Consider the following 21563-nt stretch of genomic DNA (forward strand, 5'->3'; position numbering starts at 1 on the left):
GTTCCCAAAGTTCTGAAATCTTATGTGATGTACCACAGTGTGACTCCACTTTTACCTGTCCCTTCAGAAATCTGCTCTCTTCTCTCTTTGTGGAACTCCTTATGGGTATTGGAGTTCTGGAACTGAATCTTCTAATTTTTTTCTCTTCTATTCTCTCTCTCTCCCCATCATTTAATTTCTTTCTTTTTTTGTTCTCTAACCATCCCTTAAAAACACTTGTGTGCATAAGTTTGCCCTTTTTTTCTTAGATGCAGCACCACGTCCTGTCTTTCTGGGGACTTCCATGCTAGTATTTTTTTAAGTTACCTTCTCCTGTTTTTTCATTTGTCTGGTTTTGTCTCCATATTTCACATTTGAAGTTTATGCAGTTACATGGTTCTGTCTGTTCATCTGCTCCTATTTAAGAGTGGGAGACTAAACACCTGTCCAGAAGCTCTGAGGTTGGCTGACTTTGGCTATACTTGAAGCTTTGAGGCTTAGCTGACGTCACTTGTACTTTATGGCAACTCAGTGGAGCCACTTCTTTGGGAACTCACACCACCAGTGTCTTAGGATTTTCCTGTTGACCCAGAAGGATCCTTAATATCCTTGTGGAGGATAAAAGGTTGTCTGCTAAGGTGCCATGGATTATGTGGGAGGAGAGAGTTGGAGGTATCCATACTTGTGTGCCAATACTCTTGTTGTCCCTATTTCTTTACAGTGCCCTTGCCCCAGTGGTCCTTGGCATCACTCAGATGTGAAAACACCCACAGAAGAAAGCTTGAGCCTCCATCACCCCTCTGCCTCCCCGCCCTGGAGTTGCTGAGCACAAGGAAGGAGAGAGGTCAGGACTCTAGCTACTGCATCAGTATTCTCTCCTATACTGCACAGAATAATTTTAAAAATCACAACCTAAACTTCTAGGGGTTTTGCCCCACTTTTGCTCTGCTTTCACCATTTCCCGGAGCTGCCATCTTTGGAACCATTTGGGAGTTCTCCAATAGTGCTTCAGCTGTTCCTGGCTTTTCCTAGGGGCTCACTGGGGGCCGGTTGAGTGACTTAGCACTTGGTCTGCCTGCACTGTGGCTGCTGTGTTTTGTCACTGTTGTCTCGCCTCCCAGTCTATTTGTTCTTGCAGATTTATGCATTTTTGAAAGTCCCTTTTCTGTCCATTGTGGTGAGGGTTGGGAGGTAGCAAAGGTATGTATTCAAGCCACATCTTTCCTCCTTTTCCTGAAATTCAAATAATCCTCTCCATGTGTCATTGGCAAAAAAATCTGTCAGGCATGAACTCAGCAATCCAAGGCATTGGTGCTGAACCAGGAATGACAGATGAGTCTTTTCTGCCATAGTATAAATGTCTGCCTCCTCCTTATTTGTTTTAAAACTTCATCCAGAAGAAAGGAACTTTGTATACTTGAAGGGAAGGTTGTTATGGATTGCTAGGGCATTCAGACAGCCAAGAAAGGGAGCAACCCTATGTTCACAGTAGATGTGGGATGAGCTACTTTGGCCCAATACCAACGAGGCCAGTTTGCACTGTGCCAGCCAGGGAGTCCATCTTTGACAACATTGTCTCAACTCACTGGCTGCTTCATAGAGTTGCTCTACCTCTAATGTCATTAGTTTCTGGTGTCTTCTGTGGACAATAAGACATCTACTTCCTTCTCCACTTGATATCAACTAGGGGTTAATTTCTGCAGACCTGTTTTATCAGTCATCTGGATAATAGCTTAAAAAGAAGTCAAGTTCACAGCAGGTTCTTGCAAAAATACATTTTTATCATCAGCATAGGAAGCACTTTTCTATATATAAAATGGATGGTTCACTTTACAGAACTGCAAGAAGTTCATGAAATGTCTTAGGGCATTGGAATACAGATGACTGAATAATGTACAAACACGTCTTCAGAAAAGCAGGGGTGGTGTGCTCTCCAGCAACCTAACAGTAAAGCACTTCTTTGATAGGTACAGATGTCAGTTTAAACATGTTTATGTTGCAAAGTGCAGACTAATCTCTTTCCTATCACTCTTAATGGCTTTTGACTATTCCCATTTCAAGCTTGTTGCTAAAGTTTGAACTTCAAAAAAAAATTTACAGTTATTTTCTTCTCCACTCTGTGTGTGTGTGTGTGTGTGTGTGTGTGTGTGTGTGGTACTGGGTTTGAATTTAGGACTTAGCACTTGAAAAACAGGTGCTGTACCACTTGAGCCACATCTCCAGTCCTGTTCCACATTCTTGAACAACAGATCTATCCCAATTCTGAGTGTAGTAGACAGTTGGCAACAAGCCAATTAGAATTCAAATGTCTTAAGGGCAAAATCTGATAAGCACTGTGTATAGACCAGCAAGCTTTTCAGATCTACAATAAATACATTTTAAAAAATAAGCCATTAGAATCAACCAGTTTCTCTCCTGTCAGACAATATAAAAAGACAGCCTTTCTTTCCATGTAGCTGCCCAAGTGGCCATTGTTTTAGAAAGTGGGAGGTTGAGACACTTAAGGTCCTGAATGGAAACCAGATGATACATCACGTTGTAGGGAAGACTGAGTGGTAAGCTGCTGGTGCATCCCAGGCTGTGCTTCAGGGCAGGGACTCCCTGTGGTTTGTACTCTTCTCCATCAGTGTGGACCTCTTTCCTGAGCACCTGTGACCCAGATCCATTAGGTGAGAGAGAAGACAATCATTGCCCAGCAGATATCTGGATGATGATACAAAGTGGGACCCTATTACTGAGCTGGTTTCTATGTTGGGTATAGTCGTTGACTCCATGGTAACTTTGGACAAAACAGAGGTAAATATTCCTCTGACAAGTTCATGGTTCTCAGAAACTATAGCCACAAGTGACATGTTTCCTCCAGCCCCAAGCCTGGCTTGGACCCTCCCCTGGCACCCTGGCAGAGACCTTTGGCTGCAGCATCCCAGAGTGGTGAGATGCAGAGTTGGACAATGGGCTCTAAGTCCCAACCCAGCAAGTGGTATGGTGTGGACTAGGGCTAGTTACTTGATGCTTTCACTCCTCACCTAAAAATAAAGACGGTAATAGGACTTGGAGGGTTGTGGCAGGAACAAGTAGGTTAATGTCCAGAAGTGTATATAGCAGCTCATGGAAAGCACTTCAGAAGTATTAGCATGATTATTCTCTTTTCTTCACAAGTTTGGCAGGTGTTCCGAGCCCCCCACCTCCCTTTCCCATGTGACTTCAAAATTCCTGCACTAGAGCTGGCTTTGGGTTTGGCTATGGGCCTCACTTGGGCTAGTGGTGTGGGGATAGAATGACAGATCATTGCATGGTCCTGCTCTCATCCTTCAGTGGTCACTCACAAGAACATGCAGAGCTGGAGACCTGCGCAGGGCTAGGCCCAACTGCAGCTCAGAGCCAAGCCTTGCTGGTGAGATGACACACAACAACAGTGCATGTGTGAGTAAGCATGAGTGATTATATTAAGCCAGTGAATTTTAGGGTGACTTTTTATTCAGCATAATTGTGGCAGTCATTGGCAGAAACAATGGGAGAGTGGATTAACTATTCACCAACTTAAAGTTCATGAACCATTGTGGAAAGGAATCATAAGGAATTGTCTACAATTCCCATTGATTCCCTGGGGAATCTCAAGTGGAAGGATGGAAGGACCTGTGAGGTATGGTTTACAGGTCCACTTCAAACCCCTTGAAGGCCTGGATCTAGGACATCTGTCTGTTCTGAATCTGCAGAGAGAGTGGAACTTTTTTTTTTTTAAGGAAAATTCTACTCAGTTTCCTCAACACATATCTCTCTTGATCATGTTTTCTCACTCTTTGTTTTATGAGCATAGGAAGGGCTCTCTCTCTCCCTTGGATTTCTTCCCAGTTGAAACTGCCTTTCTCTCCTGATCAAAAGCTCCTCTCACTACAAAGAATAGGTCAGAAATCAAACTCTGGATTGCTAGGTCTCTTCATTCCCTCTTGGAATATATCATTGTTTTCTTAAAGTTGTGAGGCCCACTGTGTGATTTAACCTCTTCAGGCCAACCCAAGACTAAATGGAATCATGGGCTGGGCACCGTGGTTGACTCTGTCTGCTGTCAATTTCTGAGGAGACAGAAATATCAGAAGAAGAAACAATAAGAGACCCTGAATGAAATCCCAGGATGGCAGTGGGATTGGCCTGGCCTCTTCCACTTTCTACCTCTTTCCTTTCCTAAACTGCTTTTAGACAGATTCAGAGAAAGCTTGTGCGAAATGAATGAAGTTCCTGAAATGTTACTTTGCCCCATTTGACTGTAGCTTTTTTTTTTTTTTTAGTTGCTCTCTTTTCCCATCCCTTTCCTGTGGCAATTTATTCATTTTACAAGGCAGAGCAGGAGGTCAGTGGATCTTTGAGCGTATCCTTGGGCCCTCTGTGTGGAACTGAGATTCTAGCAATCGTACCAATAGCATATTAGTAATGTGTCCAGCCTTCTGGGTGGGGTGGTGAACCCACTTACATGGGTTCAAACCTGTTCCTAGGAGCAGAGTCTCCTTGGGCTGAATTGGGCAATTCCCACTGTTGTCTTTTATACCCCTCTCTCTCTGGAAATAAGACCCTGGTATTTTACCTGATGTGGCTGGAGTGGTGACTAAGGAGCCTTCTAGTTTACTAGTAAAGATACATATCCTTGACTTCTTGTGAAGGTAATGATGCTTGTTGCTCAGGAAAGGGCTTTTACTCCAGGAACCATTCTCTTTAAATCAGTCCATTGCCTTAGAATGAGAATCAACAAAAGATAGAATAGGAAGAACATGCCATCCTACCAATGATAACCTACATTGAAATGTTACACTGTGCAAGCCCAGTGGGAGGTTTCTATTATTGAGCTAATAAGGCATTAGCCTTGCTTTGAAAGTACAAGATAACTTTTATTAACAAACAGATATGGACTTAAGATTCTCAATGAAGGATGGGAGGAATCAGGAGCAAACCATCTGCAAAGTTACTTTTGTGAGGTCTTATCCCCTTGCCCAGCAACCTGACAGTTACTGCCACCTGTTAACTGTCATGCACTGTGGCCCCAATTCCTGCTCCAGGATCTTATAGTTTTTCCAATACAAACAAGATCCTGTTATCCTCCAATTTCCCAACTAACCTCCTGACTAAATCCCTTCAAAGGCTCCCTGTTGCTCTGGATCCAAATTCTCCCCTTTCCCTGTAAAATTCTCCATGATTTGGCTCTGCCCTCCATTCATCCTGACAGTACGCCAGTCTTCCACCTGGCCAGACCCTCCTTCCTGCCGTGCCCTCACCAACCGCAGGATGTTAGCACATTCTTTCTCTCTATCTGGACTACACTTTTCCATCTTCTTTCAACTGGTAACTGTAACTTAATTCCCAGCACTGGCTCAGCTCTGATGTTGTTTCTTTTGGGAAGCCACCCCAGACCCTTCAGTTGGGGTCATCTGGCCTGATTATCACTGACCCTAAGTAGAGTTATGCATGTTTGTTTGAACAAATTTCTCTCCCATTAAACACTCTCAGTAAACAAGAGGGCAGTGTTGACAATCGCCGGCTCTCCACAAACATCTGTACAATACATAGGAAAGGGAGTTACCCAAAAATGCATTCCGAGCATTGATTGCTGTCACAGAAGTATATGTTCTGATCACATCAGATGAAATCAGTGCCCATTGATGCAGGCAGGTTGTCTGGTGTACTGGTTTAAAGTTAGGATCTATGCCTGGACTCAAATTCCTTCTCTGTAACTCTCTGGCTGCACACCCTTCAACAACTTGCATGTCTACTCTGTGCCTTGGTTTCTCCATCTGAAAATGAAGATAGCAGTTTTCAAGTTTGAGGTTTGAATAACATGTACATGCACATCCTTGGTTCTGTGTTCACTCATGTGCACTGCTGTTGTGGGGTGTCTAAGGTATTCTGTACTGAGTGCCAAGGAGTAGTCAGTCAAGTTTGGGATGGGATAGATCAGCTTTGTTGTTACAAAGCATAGAAGTTAGGGAACTGTCTTTGTCCAGAACCCATTGTTACCCTTGGGGCAGAGACTCAGGCTGGAAGAAGGTGAAGATACCCATCTAAAGCTGCCAAATAAGAGACCTGTCTTTAAATGCTCTGACATGATTACTCTTGGGTTTCCCTGTCTGTCCAGCAAGCCTACAGCAGATTTTCTGAAGAAACTGCCCCTGCCTTTGACTTCTTCTTTGGGAACAAATGCTACATCCAGGTTATCTTGGAAGAGCTTTTTCTGTGGTCAGACTTGAGCCATATACACTTCAGTTTCATTCTGTTTGGAGAGCAATTTGATGTGCTAGTTTGACTTTTGACTTGCCGACTCTTGGCAAAATGCAATTCCTGTTCAGGTTCATACTGACTTATAAAAAAAAAGCCTATATATTCAGACTTCTCCCTCCTAACTATATGGGAAATAAACTAAATGCAACTGACTCATCAGTTCACATCATAATAAAAGGAAAAGGACATTAGGAATGAGCCCACTCTGGAGTCCTAGGTTTTGTTGCTGAGTTTGGTTCCTGTTCATACTTTGATTCATGCATTTCTAGTGGCTCATCCTAATGAACATAGCTATGAAGTCATCTAAACAGGTATGGAGATGTTGCCACAAGACAGTAATGATGACACCGAAGATATTTCACTATTTGATGCAGAAGAGGGGACAGCTAATAGACCAAAAAAATCTAGAATCAGTCATCAAGTGGCATCATTTTTCCATTTGTTCTTTTGAGTCAGTACAATTGTAGTCTATCTTCTCAGTGAATTTCTCAGCAGCTGCTTTACTGCCTACATGATGACAATTATCTTGTTACTGTCATATGACCTTTGGGCAGTGAAGACTGTCATAGGTAGAATCATACTGATGAGGATGGAAAAAGTCACTGGGTGTTTGAGCCCAGAAAGGCAACTTATCAAAATAATAAAACTGTCTCAGAGGCTGAATCAAGAATCTTTTGGTTAGGACTATTGCCTGTCCAGTGCTGTGGGTGATATTTGCCTTTAGTGCTCTCTTCTCCTTCAGAGTAAAGTAGTTGGCTGTGGTTATCTCATGGGTGTGGTGTTACAAGGTACCAACCTATATGGGCAGCAAGAAGAATTTAACCAGCATGGCTACCTCATATCTTGGAAAGCAGTTTTTAAGACAACACTGGACATGATCAGACTTCCTGAAGAAAGTGAAAGCTTATGTGTTCTGTCCCCGACCGAAGAGATTCTTGACTCTGAATGGTTAGAGTTCAGTCTGTCAAAGTGGACTTTTGGGTTTGTTTTTCCACTTAAAAACTTCATTGTTTTCACATTAAGTTTCTATTTTCTTTTTACCAGTTGGGGTTGGAAAGTATGGTGTCACTAGAAACATTGTCAGAATTTATTGAGCTGTACATATATATGCACAGTGTCATGTAACATCTATATTCCAAATTAGTATGTTCACTTACCTATGTAACAGATCTTTGCATTTTGATACACAGAACATAGGAGGATGCTCTTAGTCTAGCTCAAAGCTCTTTGTGTTTACATATTATTTCTAGATTGTTTTCAGAACTAGGTTTTGATTCCATTGTGAGTGAGCACTTTGGTTTATATATGAGTTAGAAAAACTGGTTAATTTTTAATATAGGTAAAATTTCCTATCTTACACATATGCAAGCAAGTAAACACAAAATTGGGGCTAGTAGTTATAATTTTTTAAAGGTTTTCTTTTCTTTCTCTTTTTTAATAAGTCACTTCACACCACAGAAAATATTTAATAAATCCCCCCCCCCAAAAAAAAAGAACAACAGAAGAGCTTCTGTCTTAGTTCTCTGAAACTGAGTCCCCCATAGGAAAGTTTTGGAGGGTTCACTAAAGAAACTTCGGTTGCTAAATTTTTTCACCCTTTTAGTGTTCAAAAGTTCTAGAATTCCTTGCCATTTGCAGTTTTTAAACAGCTAAATCTCCATCTCCCCAAAAGGTAACAGTCTGGTGCAGATCCATAAAAACGGAAGGAAGGAGCACCGGGAAGGAACCTGTTACTTCCAACCTCAGGAAGAGAAGGAAGTGGGTGGGCAATCCAACACCCTCTCCTGAAAACACACTCTCTTTAGATGCAAACTCCAGGCAGAGGGCAGTTCCTTAAACAGGTACACCTCTGAGTACCAGGCCAGCTTTAGGAGGAAACAAAACCACATAGTGAGAGAAAAGGATGATGATGCCATTCTGGTCACTTTTGATGCGATCCATCATACTTCCAGGAATTAGGAGCTGCTGGACTTGGAGTGGAACAGCTCAGACCACATCCGCTGTAAGTCACCCTTTAAATAGGCCATGGTGAGAAGTGGCAATAAGGTAAGTGGCACCAAGTAGAGAAGGGCAGGCTGGGCAGCTCGGTGTGTAGGAGATGCCACAGTAGCAGTGAGCAAAGTACCCGATGAGGGTGCAGTCAAAGTAGGAGACCTTCTGCATGCTCCCAGAGATGTTGGAGGCACCACAGGAGTTGCTGCTGGCTTGTTTTTTTGTAGTTGTCATAGCAAAGGACAAAGCACAACAGGAGAGCAGGCATCACAATGTTCCCAATGCCCAACATAGAGAAGTGACTGCCTGTGGAGCTTGGGAAGACCAATTTTCCAGGAGAGACAGGTGAGGAACATCACGCCCAATATTGGGTCCCAAGTGGTGCTTCCTTGATAGAACATCAAGGGTACTGTCAGCTGGCTGTGTAGCCACCTTCACCATGACATTGTCATTAAAGATGTGGACTGAGAAAAATACCCAAAAGACATTGTAGATGAGAAGCCCTGAGAGAAGCAGGCAGGAGACCTTGAGGCTTGGCAGGTCAGTCATGGCGACACAGAGACCCAAAAGCATCCATGAGAAGCCAATGGCCAGTGAGAACCCGGATGAGGATGAGCTTGACAGAGAGAATGATGGTAACTCAGCAGTAGTGAAACGCTTGCAGCAGCCAAAGGAAATCTTGTTTTGAGGAGAACAGGGTCTTGTTAAATACTGGCACATCAGGAGAAGAAGAAAAGCAAACGCTAACGTTCCAAGAACAGCTGTACATATTGTAAAAACTGAACTGAGTAAAAGAAGAACATTACTAGAAGGGAGCCGGATGTTCCAATTGGAAGGAACAGAGCCTGTGTAGTCAGTTTGGATACTATTATTGATGCTGTTGCCATTGCAAGACCCAGAAGAACTGTTACTGTGTTTCTCCTTATCTTGATTTTTCAAAGTCCATATTAAGGGACCTGAAACTACCATAGACTATAAGAAGAATGGGTATCAGAAATGTAGACACTTGACTGGAATCCACTAGGGAGTAGGACAGGCAGATGCCGTCGGTTCAGCTCTTGCCTGTCCTGTACCAACCACGTGACCTGGGGCAACTTACTTAAGGGCACTAGCCCTGGATAGTCACATCAGGAGTAGGTCTGCTCGGCCAGGGCGCTGGGACCGGGAGCAGAGGGCGTGGCGGGGCCTGGTGCTTGCTGGCTGGCTCGCTGGCCGGCTCGCAAGGCTGGAGGACAGATGGACCGGCCGGCCGGGAAGGCGGCTGGTAGGGAAAGGCCGGGCTCCGAGGCGGCCCCGGTCCCTGGGCCCTGGGGCGGGGCGGGCTCCGCTTTGGGCCTCCCTCACCCGCGGCGAGGTGCGGAGAACAAGGGAGCCTTTTTTTTCCCCTTTATGAGGTAGGGTCTGCCTCAAACTTGTGAACCTCAAACTTGTGAACCTCCTGCATCAGCCACCCAAGAGCTGGGATTACAGAAAGGTATCACCATGCCTTGCTAAAATTTTGTTTTTATTTTTATTTTGTAACAATTTACTTAAGGTCTAATTAATATGAATGAAATCTTTATAGTTATGTTTAAGGGATGCCAGGGATTGCTTTTGTTCTATTTATTTTATGGAAGACACAGCCAGATTTTACTTTGGAGCTGCCTGGAAGCTCTTCAGTGGTTTGGGCTAATAAAATCTTTTACCACTTAAAGGGTGTTATTTTTATGTCTTAATGAGAATAATCATTTAAATATTTGGGATAATAAATATTTAAAGAACATTTTATTTTACGAATCTATTTTTTCTTGCTATAATGGGGATATTATAAATCATACATTTGTATTATTGGTATTTCTTAAAACAGAGCAATATATGTAACTATAAACCAATCTGTAAACTTGTAGGCAGCTGTAAATTCTCTTGTAGGTACTATAACCTTTCATGGAGTCCTTTAATTATCAGGTTATGTTATGAATGTAAGTTTGTATATTGTTAAAATATTTTTAAAGAGGTTTTGTTTAATTGAATAAGTGTCTTTATTGGAGTTGTAGGTTGGAAGGTGCATAATTTTATATTTGTATAAAACTCTATAAAGGAGAAACAAAAAAATCAAGTACGGACAGTGTCTGTACCCCAGCACAGAGCTCTGAGGGTGATCTGCTCTGAGTGAACAGAGGTTTAAGCACAGGAAAATGGGTGAAGAAACAAGAGTGGGGTCCAGTTTGGTGAAGAGAACGACTATGCCTGAACTGGTAACCATTGGAGATATGTTTATGCACTGTTTTTCTTCTGATTTGTTCATTTTCTTTCATAGCTTCTTTACTGCTAATACCAGGAAGTGGGGCTCTGATGGGAGGCATGTCAAGTTAGAAGGATGTGGAAGCCTGTAAAACACCATTTGCAAAAACAACAAAGAAACCTGTGAGTTATGAACACAGGCAGAGTAAACAGAAGAGACAGTTGCCAACGCTGTTAAAAGATTGGCCATTAAAAGGAATATTGAAGGCAAGCCACAGCAGGAACCTGAGGATAACCCTTCTCCCAGTTTATAAAATAGGCAGAGATCAAATGAAGGAGGTCAGGGTTAGCTACCTATCATTCTCTCCATTAGGGCTCTTAAAGGTTTTAGTGAACTCAAGGAAGAAAACATTTTCTAGTTGTAGATTCCAGTGTGAACCATAGTTAGTAAACAGATGACCTCTGCTACAGATGGTAGAGAAAGAACGCTACAATTAACTTTATTGGACCCAGATGGGAAAAAGTAATCCAACAATACTATTAACGTAATCTAACAATGAAGAACTGATGAATCAAGATATAACCACGCTAGGAAGTCAGGGAGCCTGGCTGAATTAATGCCAAATGTAGGTTTTTATGAGGTTGCTGTGGTTAATAATAACCACATATTTAGCATATTTAGTTTTAACAGTTAAGGTATTTGTCAGAAACTAGCTATGTTCAATAAGGGAAAGCACAGAAATTCGAATGGTAGGTTGCTTGTGAGGCCACTATGGTTTGGGGGTGTCCCTCAGAGTTCATGTGTTGGAAACTTAATCCCCAAAGTCATATGCTAATTGTATGTGGAGGTGGGACCTTTGGGAGGTGGTTAGGATTAGATAAGTTACCCTCAATGGCATTAGTAGCTTTTTAAGAAGAGGAGGAGAAACAGGAGCTAGCACATGTGCTCTGCCTTGCCGTGTGATGATGCAGCAAGACAGCCCTCAGGAGATACCAAACAGATGTTGGTATCATACCCTTGTACTTCCTAGCCTCCAGAGCCATGAGACAAAGACAAATAAACTTCTATTCTTCATAAGTTGCCAAGTCTCAGGTCTTTTGTTACAGGGACAGAAAGTAGACTAAGATGCAGAACATGGCAGCAAGAATGTTCAACCTGAGGCTGGAATACTGGGGTTATTTGTCAAGGGAGAAGAACCCAGTGGGGAGAGTGACAACCCCAGAATGAGTCTCAATCTCACATGGGCACCTTGGAGCCATGTGGGTAACCTGTGCTGCCTCTGAGAGCAGAAAGCATTTCAAACCTATTTTCCTGCAGGAGGAACCTGACTAGGAAGTGGTGGAAGTGCCTCTCGAGCTAGAGCTGTGCAGAGACTCAGAATCCCAGGAAGACAGTTAAGGAAGCTGTGTGGGTTGTTTATGGATTGAGGCCAGTTGCTTAGTGATAACTGGGGGACAAGCAGCACCCATCATTAGAGTGTCTCTGTGAAAAGTGCTGTCCTAGGAGGACTTCATGTATAGGATGAGTTCTGGCAAAGAGCAGATCTTTACAAGGGTTGAGGCCTTTGGGGAAGATGACTGGCAGAAGATTAAAGTGGTGTTAGAGAGGAGTGAAGAGAGCAGAGGTGAAGAAAACTGGCTTCTTTGGCAACCTGTTGCCTATCACTCTTACCCAGGGTGATGGGGTCTGGAACCAGAGCCTTGAACTCACCTCTCAGCATCACTGAGGTCCATTCAACAGGACAGGGCAGGAGCAGACAGGTGGGTGTTTGGAAATCCCAAAAAAGTCACCTTAAAGGCTCTTTCCTTCTAACAAGAACAGACTCTGTAAGGACATGATTTTTTTACTTCTGCCAGGGATGAAGAAGTGCTCTGGGGGTGTTGAAATGGACCCTGGAGCCAAGCAGGAGTACAGCTTTCACCATTGATGCTGGCATGTGGCTCTTTCACAAGATCCCTTTGGCCTGCACAGAAGTTTACACAATTTGAAAGCTTTCTGGAAAATGTGCCCTAAAGCTGTGAGCCCCAGCTAGTTTGCAGTCACTGGGAGCTGTCAGTGGGAGTCAGTGGGAGCTGTAGAGTGTTGTGCCTGGGAGAACCTATGTCCACAAGGCACTCAGGTTAGCAGCCTGGGGCTAGCTTTGGTGGTGGGAAAATGAGGCAGAGGGCAGGAGCCCAGCCACACCAGTAGGGCTGGTGTGAGAACACCCACCCCAAATGGCGGAGCCTTCCAGTCAGCAGCTATTTTCTTTCCCAACACTGAACACCTGCATGAACGGGTGCCTCCCTGCCATGGTATGTGTGAGTGATGGAATCACTGTGTCCCAGCCTTCACTAGGGAGAACAGTGGTACTGAGGCAGGCTAGACTTAGGGAAATTTTAGAACTTTTAAGACCATACTGCCTGATTCAGAGCACCCCTCCCTTTCCCTGAGCTCAGAGAGCTCCATTTCAATTGCAAACCTTTTGTTAAATAGAGTGGAAATTTCCTCCCCCATGGACGTAACCTATGAATTAGCAGGGGTGTATGCATGCGTCCCCTCAGCTCCTCTCCTGGCCCAAAGGCCACTGGAGATGGGGAGTAACATGGATTTTCTCCCCCACCTTCAAGTTAAGGATGATATTAAAATAACCTAAAATAAAATCCTTCTCTTCTTTCCTCCACACAGTGCCTCCATTCCACCTGGCAGAGACTCCACCTGTAATCCCCTTTCCTCTTACCTATAATAAAACTCCATTATTTTCCTCACCACACCCATGTGTTTTGCTTGGATTCTTCCACGCCAGAATGGAAGGACCAAGATCTTCTGGTTAGAGGCATCACTGCCTATAGCAGTACTTAACTCAGGTATTAATAAAGTCCTGTGCCCAGTGTGGCCCAGGTTTTCTGTAGACCCTGGGGAACCAGGTACTCACAGAGGTAAATTTTCCAAATGATGGAAGATTCCTTTTTGCAGTGTAAATACTTTTTTTAAATTACTGGTTTTTTTTTTTTTTTTTTTTGTGGTGCTGGGGCTCAAATCTCAGGCCTCTGAGTTATACCCTCAGCCCAAAATTTACTGTTTTTGATGAAAACTTTTAATATATGAGCAAAGTGTTTCTGCACTTTACTAAGCAGAGGATATAGACCATAATTCACCTGGTAATGACTCAGGACTTCCCTCAGGAGCCCAACAACTTTGGTATTTTAAGCCAACAAGTGCACCCCCCTGGGGGCTGACAGACCAGCTGTACCCTACACCAATGACCCCAAACTTCAGTGCCAGAGATGCAAACAAATAAATAAAAACTGAAGAAAACAGTAGTCAGTTTTGACAACTTCCCAATTATAAAGACAATACATGTTGATTATAGAAAACTGGTGTGTATAAAATGGTAAAGAAAAAAATCAGTCACTGAACTGAGGTTAAAAGTAGTTGGTTCTTTATTTGTTTATTTTTTTCCTGCTAGCTGTTACTGTCATTCTTTGGCTGATGTCAGTGGTGCCACTGTTAAAAACCTCTCCTAGAGTTTCCACTAGTGGTTCTCACCTGGCCCTTAAAGTAATGTGCCTACAGTTTGTGACCCTTACTTTTGTTCCTGACTTGAGGAAAATAAGATAGGTGTATCATAAATGTACAAAAACTTTGTTTATATTCTTATTCAATAAAAAGATAAATTTGGGGCAACTTAGAAACATGTTAATATCAGTGTTAAGTCTATAAGAAGAAGCTGGAGAAAGTTCATAGGGTCTTCAGTCTCCTTGAATCTTTTCACAGCTATTTGAAAAAGTTTCAAAACTTTGCAAGTAGATTCTAAAACAATAAGTGTTGGGGTCATCTCAGAAAGTAATCTCAGAACCCTCCCACTGCAGATTACAGAAGCCTGTCTTTTCATTTTTGCTTCTGTCACCATCAGCTCCAAGAGAGGGCTGCGCCCTCCACCACAAAGGTGGCAGTGGGTCGGGGAAGCTCATTCCAGAAACCAGTCATCCTACCCTCCAAACATGGAGGGGGAAGAAAGAACAAAAGCTCAGGGAAGTTCCCCTGGATGATGGGCCACACCCTGTCAACCCAGCAGAGGCACGTGGTGCAAGATGTGCCAGAGGTTACCCAAAGAACCAGAAGGAAAAGAAAGAGATGCCAAAAGTCACAGGCCACACAGCCAGGACATCTCATCAGGAACCCCAATTGACAAATATGCTGTCACTCACCAGTCCCTGTTGTCTTGTGTTGATCTTCAGGCTGAACACTAACAGTAGCTTTCCATAGAGATGGGGACCACATGTCCCAGGCTGCCCAGGAAAGTCCCAGCTGCCTTCCTTGTCTGGGTGTAATTGTTCCTAATGATGGAGTTCCAGCCACACGCCACACACCAGCCCTCACAGACCTCGCCAGTCTGGAGAGGAGGAAAATCAGCACATGTCCACCCAGAGCCAGAAAAATAGAAGGAGTTATTACATAGAAGACTGAGCAAAGCAGATGCTCCCTGACTTTTGGGTCACATCCTGATAAAGCCACCAGCAGCTGAAGATGCTGTAAGTAAAAAGTGCATGACATTTCCCAGCCAGCAGAACACTGGGCCCAGCCAGCACCACACACTGCAGAGCACGGATTGCTTCCCCTCATGATTCTGGTGCTCACTGGGAGCTGTGGCTTCTGCTCCTGCTAAGCATCAAGAAAGAAGATCGAACTGCATGCTACTAGCCTAGGAAAAACTCCAAATTCAAAATTCAAAGTATGGTTTCTATTGAATGCATACTTCTTTCTTATCATTGTAGAGTCCAGAACTTGTGAGTAAAACCGGTGCAAGTCGGGGGCCATCTGTCCATTTTTAAAATGGCCCTTCTTTGCTTTCAGGGGAGCATAACTCTGCAGTACCAATGGCCCCTGAGGAACATAACTCAGAGGAAAGCAGAAGTCAGGAGACCAGCCACACAGTCAGGAACTTCCAGCTCTGAGGGATTGATGAGACGAACTTAGTAAATGATGTGCTCTGTGTTCAAGTGGGGAGAGCTCCCCAATAAACTGCTTAGTGTCCCTCGGGGAGGACGGTCAGACAAGCCCCCAAAGCAGCAGCTGCCCCTCTCAGTTATGGTTCAGTAAGTACTCACAGAGAGTTGCCAAATACTTTAAAATATCATTGAAAGCATTTGGAACTATAGCTCTATCAAATCACATATATTTCTGTTTCTACATCCATGTTTATCTATATGTGTGATTTCCATAGCTGTAATATTTTCACTTAATGTTGCATTTGCATAGTTTCCCAGGTGTCTTTGTATTTTTCACCTGAAATGCCTGCATAACATTCCATTCAGTTACTACATGGCAAATTTATTTCATCACTATAGGATATTAGGTACCAAAAACTTCTCAAAGATGAGAAATGGAGACAGGATGATCATGATTTGAGGCCAGTTTCAGCAAAAAGTTAGTGAGATTCTATCTTAAAAACAAGTCATGCCAGGTGGTTCATGCCTATAGTCCCAGCTACTTGGGAGGTGAAGGTAGGAGGATCACAGATGGAGGCAAGCCCCAGCAAAGTTACCATGAGACCCCATCTGAAAAAACAAACTAAAAGCCAAAAGGACTGGACCTTGGCCAGTCCATGTACTGGGTTAAATCCTCCACACTGAAACAACAACAACAACAACAACAAACCACATGATGCCTGCTGGAGGGTGAACTAGCCCCACCTTGGAGGCCTAGCACATACTACTGACCTGGGTCACAGCCCAGACATCCAGTCCCTTTGCAGGGCCTTCATGGTGGGACTTGTCGAAACCACAAGGAATGATTAGATTTTGAAGACAAAAAGTAATTTTTCTCCTTTGAAGATAGCATAAAATCAAAAGCCTATGGAACCCTAAATCAAGAAATATGGGCTCCACAACTATACATCAAACAAAGGACTGATAACCAGAATATACAGGGAACTTAAAAAACTAAATTCTCCCAAAACTAAAAGAAATGGGCACGTGAACTAAACAGAACTCTCTCAAAAGAAGAAATTCAAATGGCCAGAAAACACATGAAAAAATGCTCACCATCTCTAGCAATAAAGGAAATGCAAATTAAAACCACGCTAAGATTCCACCTCACCCCTGTTAGAATAGCCATGATCAGCAACACCACCAACAACAGGTGTTGGCGAGGATGCGGGGAAAAAGGAACCCTCTACACTGTTGGTGGGAATGTAGACTAGTACAACCACTCTGGAAAAAAATTTGGAGGCTACTTAAAAAGCTGGACATCGATCTACCATTTGATCCAGCAATACCACTCTTGGGGATATACCCAAAAGACTGTTACTCCAGAGGCACCTGCACATCCATGTTTATTGCGGCACTATTCACAATAGCCAAGTTATGGAAACAGCCAAGATGCCCCAGCACTGACAAATGGATTAAGAAAATGTGGTATCTATACACAATGGAATTTTATGCAGCCATGAAGAAGAACGAAATGTTATCATTCGCTGGTAAATGGATGGAATTGGAGAACATCATTCTGAGTGAGGTTAGCCTGGCCCAAAAAACCAAAAATCGTATGTTCTCCCTCATATGTGGACATTAGATCAAGGGCAAACACAACAAGGGGATTGGACTATGAGCACATGATAAAAGCGAGAGCACACAAGGGAGGGGTGAGGATAGGTAAGACACCTAAAAAACTAGCTAGCATTTGTTGCCCTTAACGCAGAGAAACTAAAGCAGATACCTTAAAGCAACTGAGGCCAATAGGAAAAGGGGAACAGGTACTAGAGAAAAGGTTAGATCAAAAAGAATTAACCTAGAAGGTAACACCCACGCACAGGAAATCAATGTGAGTCAATGCCCTGTATAGCTATCCTTATCTCAACCAGCAAAAACCCTTGTTCCTTCCTATTATTGCTTATACTCTCTCTACAACAAAATTAGAAATAACGGCAAAATAGTTTCTGCTGGGTATTGAGGGGGGGGAGAGGGAGGGGGCGGAGTGGGTGGTAAGGGAGGGGGTGGGGGCAGGGGGGAGAAATGAACCAAGCCTTGTATGCACATATGAATAATAAAAGAAAAATGAAAAAAAAAAAAAGAAATATGGGCTCCAAGCCTGGCACATCCATCTTCTGGTTGTGTGACCCCGGGCTTCAATTTCCTTACTGTTAATGGTGACACACCTCATGGGACTACTGTGTTTTGATGTGGATGAGGCATGGGGATGGGATAGTGCTGTGCAAATGTTGGTATCGCTGTGGGCACTTGGAAGCAGGACCCAGGACACGAACAGGCCTCGTGCTAATGAGGCCTGACTCCTCAGGAGGGCAGCAGGTAAATCCCACCTGTCCCACTCTCCCTCTACCCACAAGAATAAAGGTCCTGGCGACCCTCACATCAACCTCAACCAGCCTCTTCAAGTTTTTTTATAAAGCTCCATGCAAAGAGGTAAAACATACATGTGTGACTAATACTGATTCCCATGAGTGTCACTGCTTCCCAAAGGGTTACTAACATAGGCCTCTAGCAGTCTATGAAGAAAACAGTTCAGTCTGTGACTCTCTTTTTCCAGGGGGGTGGATATACTGGCCCTCTCATGGGGTTAAAAGATGAGATTCTGAGCAGGCCTGTCTCTGGGGTCCATCTTAACAGCATCAGGCCCTAGAAGTAGAGGACAAGCAGCCCATCCCACAGTGGGAGCACTCCCCCACCCCCCCAACCTCTAGGATACCTGGCTGTTTCCTCTACTGTCTCCTTTATTTCCTGGAGCAGTTACAGGACTGGCCCCTGGGCAGCCATGTTCGCCACCACCCCTGTCCTTCCATCTCCATCTTTGTTTCCAGGGCTGTCAGCAAGTTAGGTCTAATCATTACACACCAGAGGGCTGTGTTATCTCAGTGTTACAGGCCACCCCCTAGCAAAGCAGGGACACCTTTAGCCTCCATGGACAGCCTCTCATCTTGCTCACAGAGATACTAACAATCTCTTGACTTGTTCTCTCCAGATTGACTGATTGGTTAATTCTTTCACCCATCTAGTAAGCCTCTATTAAATGCCCATTTGTGTCTGTGAGATTGTCTTAGATTTATTGCTCTACTGATATCATTCTTCAAAAGGATTATGCTGACCCTAACATTTGCTTGCTACCTGGGCATATCCTGCCTGTCCAAATAAAGTTTCAAACCAGGCTGGATTCAAGGCTTATGCAGGTCATCCTTACCTCCATTTCCAGTATTAACCTCAACCCAGCCCTAGCAAGATCTCAGGGCTCTTTCTTGAGCATGCCATGAATTTGGGGCTTTGGCCTCTACATTTTTTTTTTTTTACCCAAAGGCCTGCTACAGTTTAGATCTGGAATGTCCCCCAAAGGCTCAAGCACTAAAGGCCTAGTTCCTAGCCTGTGCACTATTGGGACAGGGTAGAACCTTTAGGAGGTAGAGCCTACTGGAAGGTAAGGTATTGAGGGCATACCTTTGAGGTGGATATTGGGACCCTACCTCTTTCCTCTCTTTCTCTTTCTTCCTGGCTGCCATGAGGTGAGCAGCTGTGCTCTATCATTCACTCCTTACCTGATATTCTGCATCATCACAGGCCCAAAGCCACAGAGCCAATTGGTCACTGACTAAAACCTTCAAAACCTCTCTTTAAGTTATTTATCTCAGGTATTTTGGTATAAAAATAGGAAACTGACTAATGCAAGTCCTTACTCTTCTTCTAATCAAGTTATGGTATATCACTTAAAATTCTCTTCCTATTTTAAGTAAATTTTACATAAATAAAGCTTATTTTTAAAATGTCATTATAAGGGTTATTTTTACATTAAGAGTTGTGCCTGTCAGATGTGGTAATGTTTACATTAGCTCTTAGCACATGGCATATAATAAATAGAAGTTGATTGATGGAAGGAAGGAAGAAGGGAAGAAAGAAAGGAAGGAGCTCTGCTTTCTGATGAGGAGGAGCTCCCTGAAGAGGAAAGGGAGACAGTGGCTTTTTTGAGGGACAGCCAAGTAGGCCATTGAGTTGGGTAAGGCCCATCTGAGTTGTATCTTCCATGAGCATGTAGCACAGAATTCCTAGTCAATCCGGGTTTATAAAACCAATTTCTTATACTGGTTTTTGTCTTTTGACAGTGTAAAAACCTTCTGAAGTCTTGGTTTCAATTTATAAAATGATTTAGCAGTTAGTACATATACTAACAACTAGTACATATACTAATGTACTAGTTACTTACTGGATTAGTGTACTAATCCAGTAAGAATATTTACCATCCTGGGTAACATCTGAACCTTTTGTCACTGTGTCGCTGTGAGGCCTCAGAGAGCTAACATATGGAAAAGGGCTTTGTGAAGATGTTCAAGTCTAAATGATTATTAAGATTCCTCAGTCATAGAAACTATGGTCTCGGTACCAGTCCATTCCTGCTGCTATGACAGAATTCCTTAGACTGGGTAATTTATAAGCAACAGCCATTTGTTTCTCATAGCTCTGGAGGCTGAAGTCTAAGAGCAAGGTGTCAGCAGACTCATTGTCCATTGAGGGCCTGTTCCTGGCAGATGAGGGCTTCTTGCTGCATTCCCATGTGACAGGAGGGAGGAACACTGAGACTTCCCATAGCAGGAGGAGTAGAAAGGAGGAAATAGGCTCCCTCAGCCCTTCAAGAGGACTCTGTCTTCTGACCTAGTCACTTTCTAAAGACCCTCACTATTGCATTGGGGATTGAGTTTCAACATGTGAATTTGGAGGGTCTATAGCAGCCCTTGTAATTTCTTCCTACACTCTTGGCTGGAGCTGAGTGTTGGGGCCGGCTCCCCACACAGTCTGGACTCAGTCAGTATGGAGGGGGGTGCACAGCCCCCATGCTGCCCACAATAGTCTTCTGGTGTTTTCCACAGTGGACACACTTCCAGCTCAGCCCAGTGGTACCAGAGAACAAGAAGAGGCACCAAGTCAGTGCTGCTGGCCTGGTGCCTGGGCTCCAGGGCCTGGGGACTAAGACAGGCTATGCTGCGAAGCTCTGCTGGGGGCACATGGTGGGATAAGACAGAGCTTCCTTGCCCCCAAGCCCTCTGCCCTCTACCTGTTTTCTTCAGAAAGCAAGCCTTTATTTTTGTAAATTTTCCTTTTATCATGAAAGCCATGCCTACCTGTTTCCCTCCCTTATCCCCCCCACATCCGATCACTGGCTTTGACTTTTTGCCAAAAACTCTCTTTCTTAATACTCAGTTGCCCTCCCTCTCATTTCCTCACCCCATTTGTTTGAGGTGCTGTAAGTTCTTGGTGTTCAAAACCCCTAAGGTTACATAAACAATACTTTGAATTTATCTTCCTTCTCTTTCTTCAGAGCTCTGTTTCCAGGTTCATTAGGGACTTCCTCTGGGTATAATTACCAAAGATCCGTTTTGAGTTCTGCCTACCTTCCCCCTATTTTGTTAAAAGTGCCATAGATCTTCTGAGATTTCTTTCACTTTTAAAGCTATTACCTGTCTGCCTGCACATCAATCTTCTTGATTCTATTGCAAGGCATTTTCCAAAGTGAGCTTCTGCAGAGCTCTGTTTCTACCCCTCCCCTTCTTCTGGCAGGAAGGTGAAATAGGACAGAAGAAAGGATTAGAACTCTGGGATCCCATTTAGTCCCTTCAAGTGTCCTGTCCGCAAACAGGCTGTATTGCAGTGCCTGTCTTGTTAAACTGTTATTATGGCAAAATTAATCCCATGTGTGAGACTCAGGGGATGCCCTGACTTTAATACCATGCAAGTGCACTTGTTTTATTCTCCAGTCGATCCCCTTAATAAGGTTTCCCTCTCCCATGAGGTGCCTCCTCCAGCTGAGACCAGAACTTGTTTTCTAAACTATTATACTTTGGCCACCTCACACCTCTGGCTCAGGAAGTTGGCTTAAAAGAAATCTGGCTGTAACTCATTCAGCATTTGATTAAAGCTAACATTGGTTGGAACTCATAGGTCAGAATGGAAAATTAATTCCCCTCAGGTTGCAGGTGCAACTACTAATGAGCAATCGCCTGATTCCATGGTAAAACTGGATAATTCTGTGGGCTTAAAGGGAACTCCATACAGGTCACAGGAGTGGACAGCTGTATCACAGGTGATCAGAGGCTAATTTTCACTGTATCTGAAAAGAATATTCCTATTTG

General features: G+C 43.6%; 2 pseudogenes; one reads left to right on the forward strand and one right to left on the reverse strand.

Moving 5' to 3' along the window:
- The window catches only part of LOC141414899 (Golgi apparatus membrane protein TVP23 homolog B pseudogene), a 109029-nt pseudogene that overhangs the window by 77664 nt on the left and 9802 nt on the right, over window positions 1-21563 (forward strand).
- On the reverse strand, window positions 8184-9255 carry LOC109698051 (signal peptide peptidase-like 3; annotated as a pseudogene).

This window comes from Castor canadensis, chromosome 12 (assembly GCF_047511655.1).
Source record: "Castor canadensis chromosome 12, mCasCan1.hap1v2, whole genome shotgun sequence".
Taxonomy (NCBI): domain Eukaryota; kingdom Metazoa; phylum Chordata; class Mammalia; order Rodentia; family Castoridae; genus Castor; species Castor canadensis.